We start from the raw sequence: 7,405 nt of genomic DNA on the forward strand, positions 1-7,405 counted from the left end.
ATGCATGAAATGTATCAAGAGCTGATACGTATGCGAAGCAGTTTAGCCGTTGAGGACAAGTACCAGCCCAGTTGTCCATCAAGTCCAACTGTTTACCAGGACATGCCAGTGAGAAGTCCGAGGAACCTTGACAAAGGCAAGCACCGACACTATACATCAAGTCAGTGCTCCAGGTCGTCAAGGTCACCGGATATGGTTCCTACTCATAGGAAACATACAGAGGCTCCTGGTACACAGATGGTATCATCTAGGCATAGAGACCACCAAAGGTCACAGGACAACACTGATGGCCGAGGTTTGGTATCGGACCGGACACGAGGGAAACCTTATGAGGGAAAACACAGGAAGAGCCATCATAAATACAGAACCCCTTTAAGGTCACCCTCGCCCTCGGAGTCATTATATGACTCGAGGTCAAAATCTAGGTCGAGGCCATCAGGGAGGTATGCTGGGAAGTCCTTAAGAACACCATCAAGGGACAGACATGGCGGTAGACACAGTCCTTATAGGACAGGACACAGCTCTTATAGGGCTAAATCTCGTCACGGTCATAGAAACAGGAAGGATAGGTCGCATGCCCGACGTCGACATGGACAACTATAGAGTGGTCTGTCCTGACGGTAAACTGTCTTGTAAATCTCACCATACTGAGAAGCTCCTTCAGGGAGTGCACTATTTCCTCTGCTCCGGGGTTAGAGAGAAACTACATTGAACATGTCGCCATTGTCAAGAGCCCTGGGCAGACCACATCGGGAAGACTTGTGATCAGGTGGAAAAGAAGGATGAGGTGAAACTGCGTGTTCAGTTTGAAGAGAAGATGACCATGGCCAAGATAAGAACCTGTATCAAATGTAAAACTAAATTCACCAAGTCAGAAGGCTGTAACAAGATGACTTGTCGCTGCGGTTCAAAGATGTGCTACATATGCCGAAAACCTAATATTGACTACAATCACTTCTGTCAACATGTCCGAGAACCGGGCAAGGGTTGTGATTAGTGTACGGCCTGTTTCCTGTGGAGTACTGGAGAGGAGGACGACAAGAGGGCAATAGAGGAAATTAGGAAACAGGCAGAAGAAGCTAGAAAAGCACAAGGTTACGGAGATAGCAAGTTGATAGGAGCTCCGGACGAACCTCCAAAAAAGAAAGTTAGAGTTTGAGGAAAAGAAACACAGAATGCCAGCTTGTTTTGGTTGACAAATAGTGAATGTCATAAACAGATAACTGAGTCTGATAAACAACATACACAGAAAGTTTGAGTTTGTGAGGGGCTAATGAACGACATACACAAGGGAGTTGGAGTCTGATGAAGGACAACAAGAAAGTCCAGTGGTAATTCACCAAGCCAAGAAACCTCCCTACGTCCTTCCAATTATTGAATTGGCCAGTTAGCTACTGTTTCAGTGTCACCATCTGACAAGGCTAACTGGTTTATACTTACCATGCGGCTACGGCATTCTACCTCAAACCATGGACTTCTGATCTTTGTTGTAAGCGGGTTTATCACTGGTTGTCTTGTACTTTCGTCCAGCCCAGTTTCTCTGCAAGCTTGTTGATAGCCTTCTCTATCATCTCCTCCATTCTGGAGTCGCTCGCAGATACTGCATTGACGTTTCCAGTAACATCTTGATCTTTGCGCTTACCCTTTTTATTGTCCATAGCTTGACTGACATACTGAAAGTGTTTCATCAGATTAGTCGCATTCTCCATTGATCTTGGATGGCCCAGACAAGCATGTTTACCTGCTTCCTTGTCTGTGGCTCCTTGACAGTACTTGGCGATAGCTTCAGTACAGCCATATTTTTCATGTAGGTGGCGATAAGCTGGAGTGGCTAGAGTCATGACTCTATCTACCCATTCATCTAAGGGCTCGTCTTGGCTTTGACTGGCCTGCTGAAATTGTATCCTGGCCGTCTCTGTTAATTCTTTGGCGCCCAAACGAGTCTCCAGCTTACGCATGATTTCCCGGAAAGAATGGCAGCTTCCCATTTTTGTGACTAGGGTGAAGTAGTCAAACGCCGTTCCTTCTAATGCCCATCTAAGATAATCCCGACACTGACTGTGTGACCATTCGAGGACGTGTCTGTAGCTGTTAAACTTCTGCTTGAATGACAGCCAATTAGTTTTACCATCAAACTTAAGATTTTTGGGTAATTTCATAGGATTTCCCCTTCTGGATGAATGTTCATGGTAGTCCTCAGAGTAGTCGCCGTCACTGGAGGAATCAGAGGAATCAAAGTAAAACCTTGACCTACCTCTCCCCTCACTATCATGATGACGTTGTCCATGTCGACGTCGGGCATGCGACCTATCCTTCCTGTTTCTATGACCGTGACGAGATTTAGCCCTATAAGAGCTGTGACCTGTCCTGTAAGGACTGTGTCTACGGCCATGTCTGTCCCTTGATGGTGTTCTTGAGGACCTCCCAGCATACCTCCCTGATGGCCTCGACCTAGATTTTGACCTCGAGTCATATAATGACTCCGAGGGCGAGGGTGACCTTGAAGGGGTTCTGTATTTATGATGGCTACCCCTGTGTTTTCCCTCATAAGGTTTCCCTCGTGTCCGGTCCGATACCAAACCTCGGCCATCAGTGTTGTCCTGTGACCTTTGGTGGTCTCTATGCCTAGATGATACCATCTGTGTACCAGGAGCCTCTGTATGTTTCCTATGAGTAGGAACCATATCCGGTGACCTTGACGACCTGGAGCACTGACTTGATGTATAGTGTCGGTGCTTGCCTTTGTCAAGGTTCCTCGGACTTCTCACTGGCATGTCCTGGTAAACAGTTGGACTTGATGGACAACTGGGCTGGTACTTGTCCTCAACGGCTAAACTGCTTCGCATACGTATCAGCTCTTGATACATTTCATGCATCCTGGAAGAACCTGTTACATACGAATATCCAGATTCAGCTGTGCTGTGCTCCACCATCTCCTGTTTAACACCATGTTTTGACAGAACCTTATACCTGGCTCCCTCGTCCCTTGATAAATTTTGGTATGGAACCTGGGGGAAATCAGCCATGTATGGGTTCTGTTGCCGTGCAGGTCTTGGCTGCTTACCCTGTAGATTTGTTGGTTCTGTGACTCAGAATGTTGGCTGTCCGGCACAGGGATATTGTCCTCAAAATCTATAAGATTTATTAGGTCCCTGTCCATCCTCCTCCCACCAAAAACTGATGTAAACTGGGGCATTGAAATGAACCCAAATTGTTCCCGAATTTCCATAATTCTGGCAGCCCTCCTAGGCCCTATGCCTGGAAGTTGCCTCATTTCCATTTCTGTTGCAGCGTTGATATTTATCAAAAAATGTTGGGCCATGTTGTTTTTATTAATTAATATTCTTTTAAAATGTTGTCAGTTTTTTCCTCTCTTTCCAAAATAACTGCCGTAATTTCCGGATATCTGATACAACTATCGGAATGAAAACCGCGTGACCACGTGACTACTACAACAGGTAAAAATCAGAAAAATTCCGACTCAAAGCTGTTGAATTATCAGAAATACAGCGCGAATAAATTCCACACTAAAAGGCAATGCTATCCTAGCACTTCTGACACCAATGAAGTAATAATTACCTTCTGTCTTGGTCTTGCAAGCCGTTACATGGTTGACTATATCATAATGTCGCTGGACAGGTCAGGTCAAGTAATATAGCTCACAATACTAGTAAATATGTATCTGGCACGGTACCCAGCAATATGCGAGGTCACCGAGAAACTGTCACTACTAAAAGTAGAGCACACTGTAGGAATAAGGGGTTACAATGTCTACAATATGCAGAGCACAATAAGCCGTCCGTACAGTCTGGTGTCCTGGAAGGAAGAGAGTTGGGGTCAGGGAATACTCACTCAAGCAGCACGGGGTCTCTGACGTCTTACTTACGGTAGAAGCCCGGATGACGTAATGTCAACAGACCCTCGACACTACACATGCATAGTGTGAATATTTGTCTCTCTTTTCTTTTGAAGCGTGAGTATGTCAATGGTTATCGACTCTAGACCTCAAACATATGATTTTAGGTTTTTCTTTCTTCTTCCTTCTATTTCTTTCTTTACTCACAGGGATGCCAGACTATCAAGGGTAAAACGTCACGTGTATGATAGCGGTGTAACGTGAATGGAATAACATTGTTATCAGCAAATTGTCAGGGTCTGGGCGATAAGTTAAAAAGGAAAGCCGTTTTCGCATATATGAAGGAAAAAAATTACAACATCTATTGTTTACAAGATACGCATTTTGTTCAGGAACATGAACATGCTATTAGAAATGAATGGGGGTGTGATTGTTTTTTCAATTCCTTTAGGTCAAATGCTAGGGGTGTTGCTATTATGTTTAATAATAATTTTGAAGTTAAGATTTTAAGGGAAAAAAGGACAATTCTGGAAATTTCTTAGCGCTTGGTACTTTAATAGAAGGCACAAAAACTACTCTCGTAACTGTGTATGGTCCGAATCACGACTGCACAATTTTTTTTACAAAGATCCAAGATGCTATAAATCTTTTTAATAATGATAATAATATTATATGTGGTGATTTTAACTGTGTTCTTAACCCGAAGTTAGATTATGATAACAGCTACAAGAAAATATTAACAACCCAAGGGCTAGGAATAAACTGTTAGAAATTTCCGAAAATAATGGGCTTATTGATATTTTTCGGGATCAACATGAAGAGACTAGGAGATATACATGGAGGAAAAGGACCCCAAAAAAACAGGCTAGGCTAGACTACTTTCTTGTGTCTGAATCTCTTTTAACCAGTATTCAAGGTTCAAGTATTGAGGCAGGGTACAGAACAGGCCATTCATATCCCATAGTATCATTGAAATTGAACGAATTTAGGAAAGGGAAGGGTTTATGGAAGCTAAATAACTCTCTTTTACAGGAAACTGAATATCATGACTTAGTTAAAAAAAAACAATTTTAAGGGATAAAGAATTTTACTGCCTGCCAATATATAATATTACTTGTTTAAAAGACATACCTGGGGAAGATTTACAGTTTACTATAAGTCATCAACTTTTTTTAGAAACTTTATTGATGGAACTACGTGGTGAGACAATTTTATATGCATCTTATAGGAAATTTTTTTAGAAATGTAAGGGAGAAGGAGCTTAGAGAAAACATACAGAAGTTGGAGTCTGAAGATATTGTTGATCTAGAACCATTGGCAACAGAGAAAAAACAGCTTGAGGGTATTAGATTAGATAAGATTAAGGGTAGTATAGTTCGTTCAAGGGCAAAGTGGGTAGAGGAGGGTGAAAAACCGACCAAATATTTTTTTAACTTAGAAAATAGGAATTTTGTTTCAAAAATTATTCCAAAAATACAAAAGGACAATGGAGACATTATAGTTAAGCAGGAAGATATACTGATAGAAGTTAAGAACTTTTATGAAAGCCTGTATAAGGATAATAACGTGGATAATGTTGATCTTTATAACTTCTTAAAAAATGTAATGTACCCAAGTTGACAAATAATGAATCTACAGAGCTTGAAGGGCAGATAACACGCCAGGAAGCTGGATGTTTTTTTTAAAAAATATGAAAAATAATAAAAGCCCAGGATCGGATGGTTTTACTACTGAATTTTTTAAATGTTTTTGGAAGCAGTTAGGTTGTTTTGTGGTACGGTCAATTAATTTTGGCTATTCTTCTGGGGAGTTATCTGTCACTCAAAGACAAGGGATTATAACTTGCATTCCAAAAGGGGATAAGCCAAGACATTTGTTGAAAAATTGGCGACCAATACCATTATTGAACATTGTGTACAAAATAGCATCAGGGGTTATTTCTTCTAGAATAAAAACAGTTTTAGATAAGGTTATAAGTAGTGATCAAACAGGTTTTTTAGCTGGTCGTTATATTGGAGAAAATACCCGTCTTGTTTATGATATTATGCAGTATACAGAAGATCAGAATATCCAAGGAATGTTACTTATGATTGATTTTGAGAAGGCATTTGACTCTGTCTCTTGGAAATTTGTGGATAATGTTTTTAAATATTTTGGCTTTGGAAATAGTATAAGAAATTGGATTAAAACTTTACATAAAAATGTCAATTCAGCTATTAATCAGGGAGGGAATTTGTCATCCTTCTTTCATATTGGAAGGGGTTGTCGCCAAGGCGACCCTATAGCGCCATACATATTTATCTTAAGTGCGGAAGTTTTATCAATCAGGTTAAAGAATACAAAAATATTTAAGGTGTAGAAATCAAAGACTGTCCTATCCTAATTTCCATGTATGCAGATGACACCACACTTATATTAGATGGCTCTGAAAGATCTTTGAGAGAAGTACTTAATGAATTAAGCAGTTTTTCTAAAATTTCCGGATTAAAGATTAATGTTAGCAAGACTCAGGTTATTTGGATTGGCAGTATGAGATTTAGTGATGTCAGCTTTTTACCAGAAATGAACCTAGTATGGGGAAAGGACAAATTTACTTTATTGGGAATAGAGTTCAGCTTGAATTTACATCAGATACCGAAGCTTAATTATGACAAAAAACTCATTAAACTGAAAGCTCTAATTAGAACCTGGAGTAGAAGGTCATTGACACCTATTGGCAAAATTCATGTTATAAAATCACTTATGCTGTCTCAGTTCAACCATCTATTTATTGCTCTACCTAACCCAGATGCTAATTTTATATCAACTCTGAATTCTATCCTGTTTGAGTATATGTGGAACAGTAAGACTGACAAAGTAAAGAGGGGTGTTATTATACAAAACTATGTTGATGGGGGATTGAAAATGGTTAATTTAGAGGCTTTTATTACTTCTCTGAAACTGAGTTGGGTCAAGAGACTTTTCCTTAGTGAAGGTAAATGGCAGCATATTATTAAGTCTATTGTAGATATTAACCTACTTGCTTATGTTGGGGATGACTATTTACAAACATGTTATAATAGATGCAATAACCAGTTCTGGAAAGATATTCTGAAGGCATGGGAAAGACTAAGAAAGGCTGAGAAGGAAAACCCATATGGAAAAGGGAAAGAGGTCATGAAAACTCCAATATGGTTTAATAGACAAATATGTGTTGGTAGAAGGTCAGTATTTTACAGAGAATGGTATAACAAAGGTATAGTTATAATCAGTGATTTATTCAAGAAGGATAACTCTTTCTTCAATTTTCCGGATTTTATAGATTTATTCCAAATAAACACAGATTTTCTAACTTTCCATGGTGTTATGGCTGCAGTAAGACAGTTGTTAGCAGGTAATGAGATGCCATTTTTAAAAATTTCTTTTCCATATATTCCAGTTAATCTGGAAAGTTTTATTTTCTCTGCTAAAGGCTCAAAACATTTTTACAACACACTGGTAAATAGAAAAATAATTCCAACGGGGCAGGTTAAATGGAATGCTGAACTTGACATCAATGACCAAAACTGG

The sequence above is a fragment of the Mizuhopecten yessoensis genome, unplaced genomic scaffold (assembly GCF_002113885.1).
Source record: "Mizuhopecten yessoensis strain PY_sf001 unplaced genomic scaffold, ASM211388v2 scaffold7759, whole genome shotgun sequence".
Classification (NCBI taxonomy): domain Eukaryota; kingdom Metazoa; phylum Mollusca; class Bivalvia; order Pectinida; family Pectinidae; genus Mizuhopecten; species Mizuhopecten yessoensis.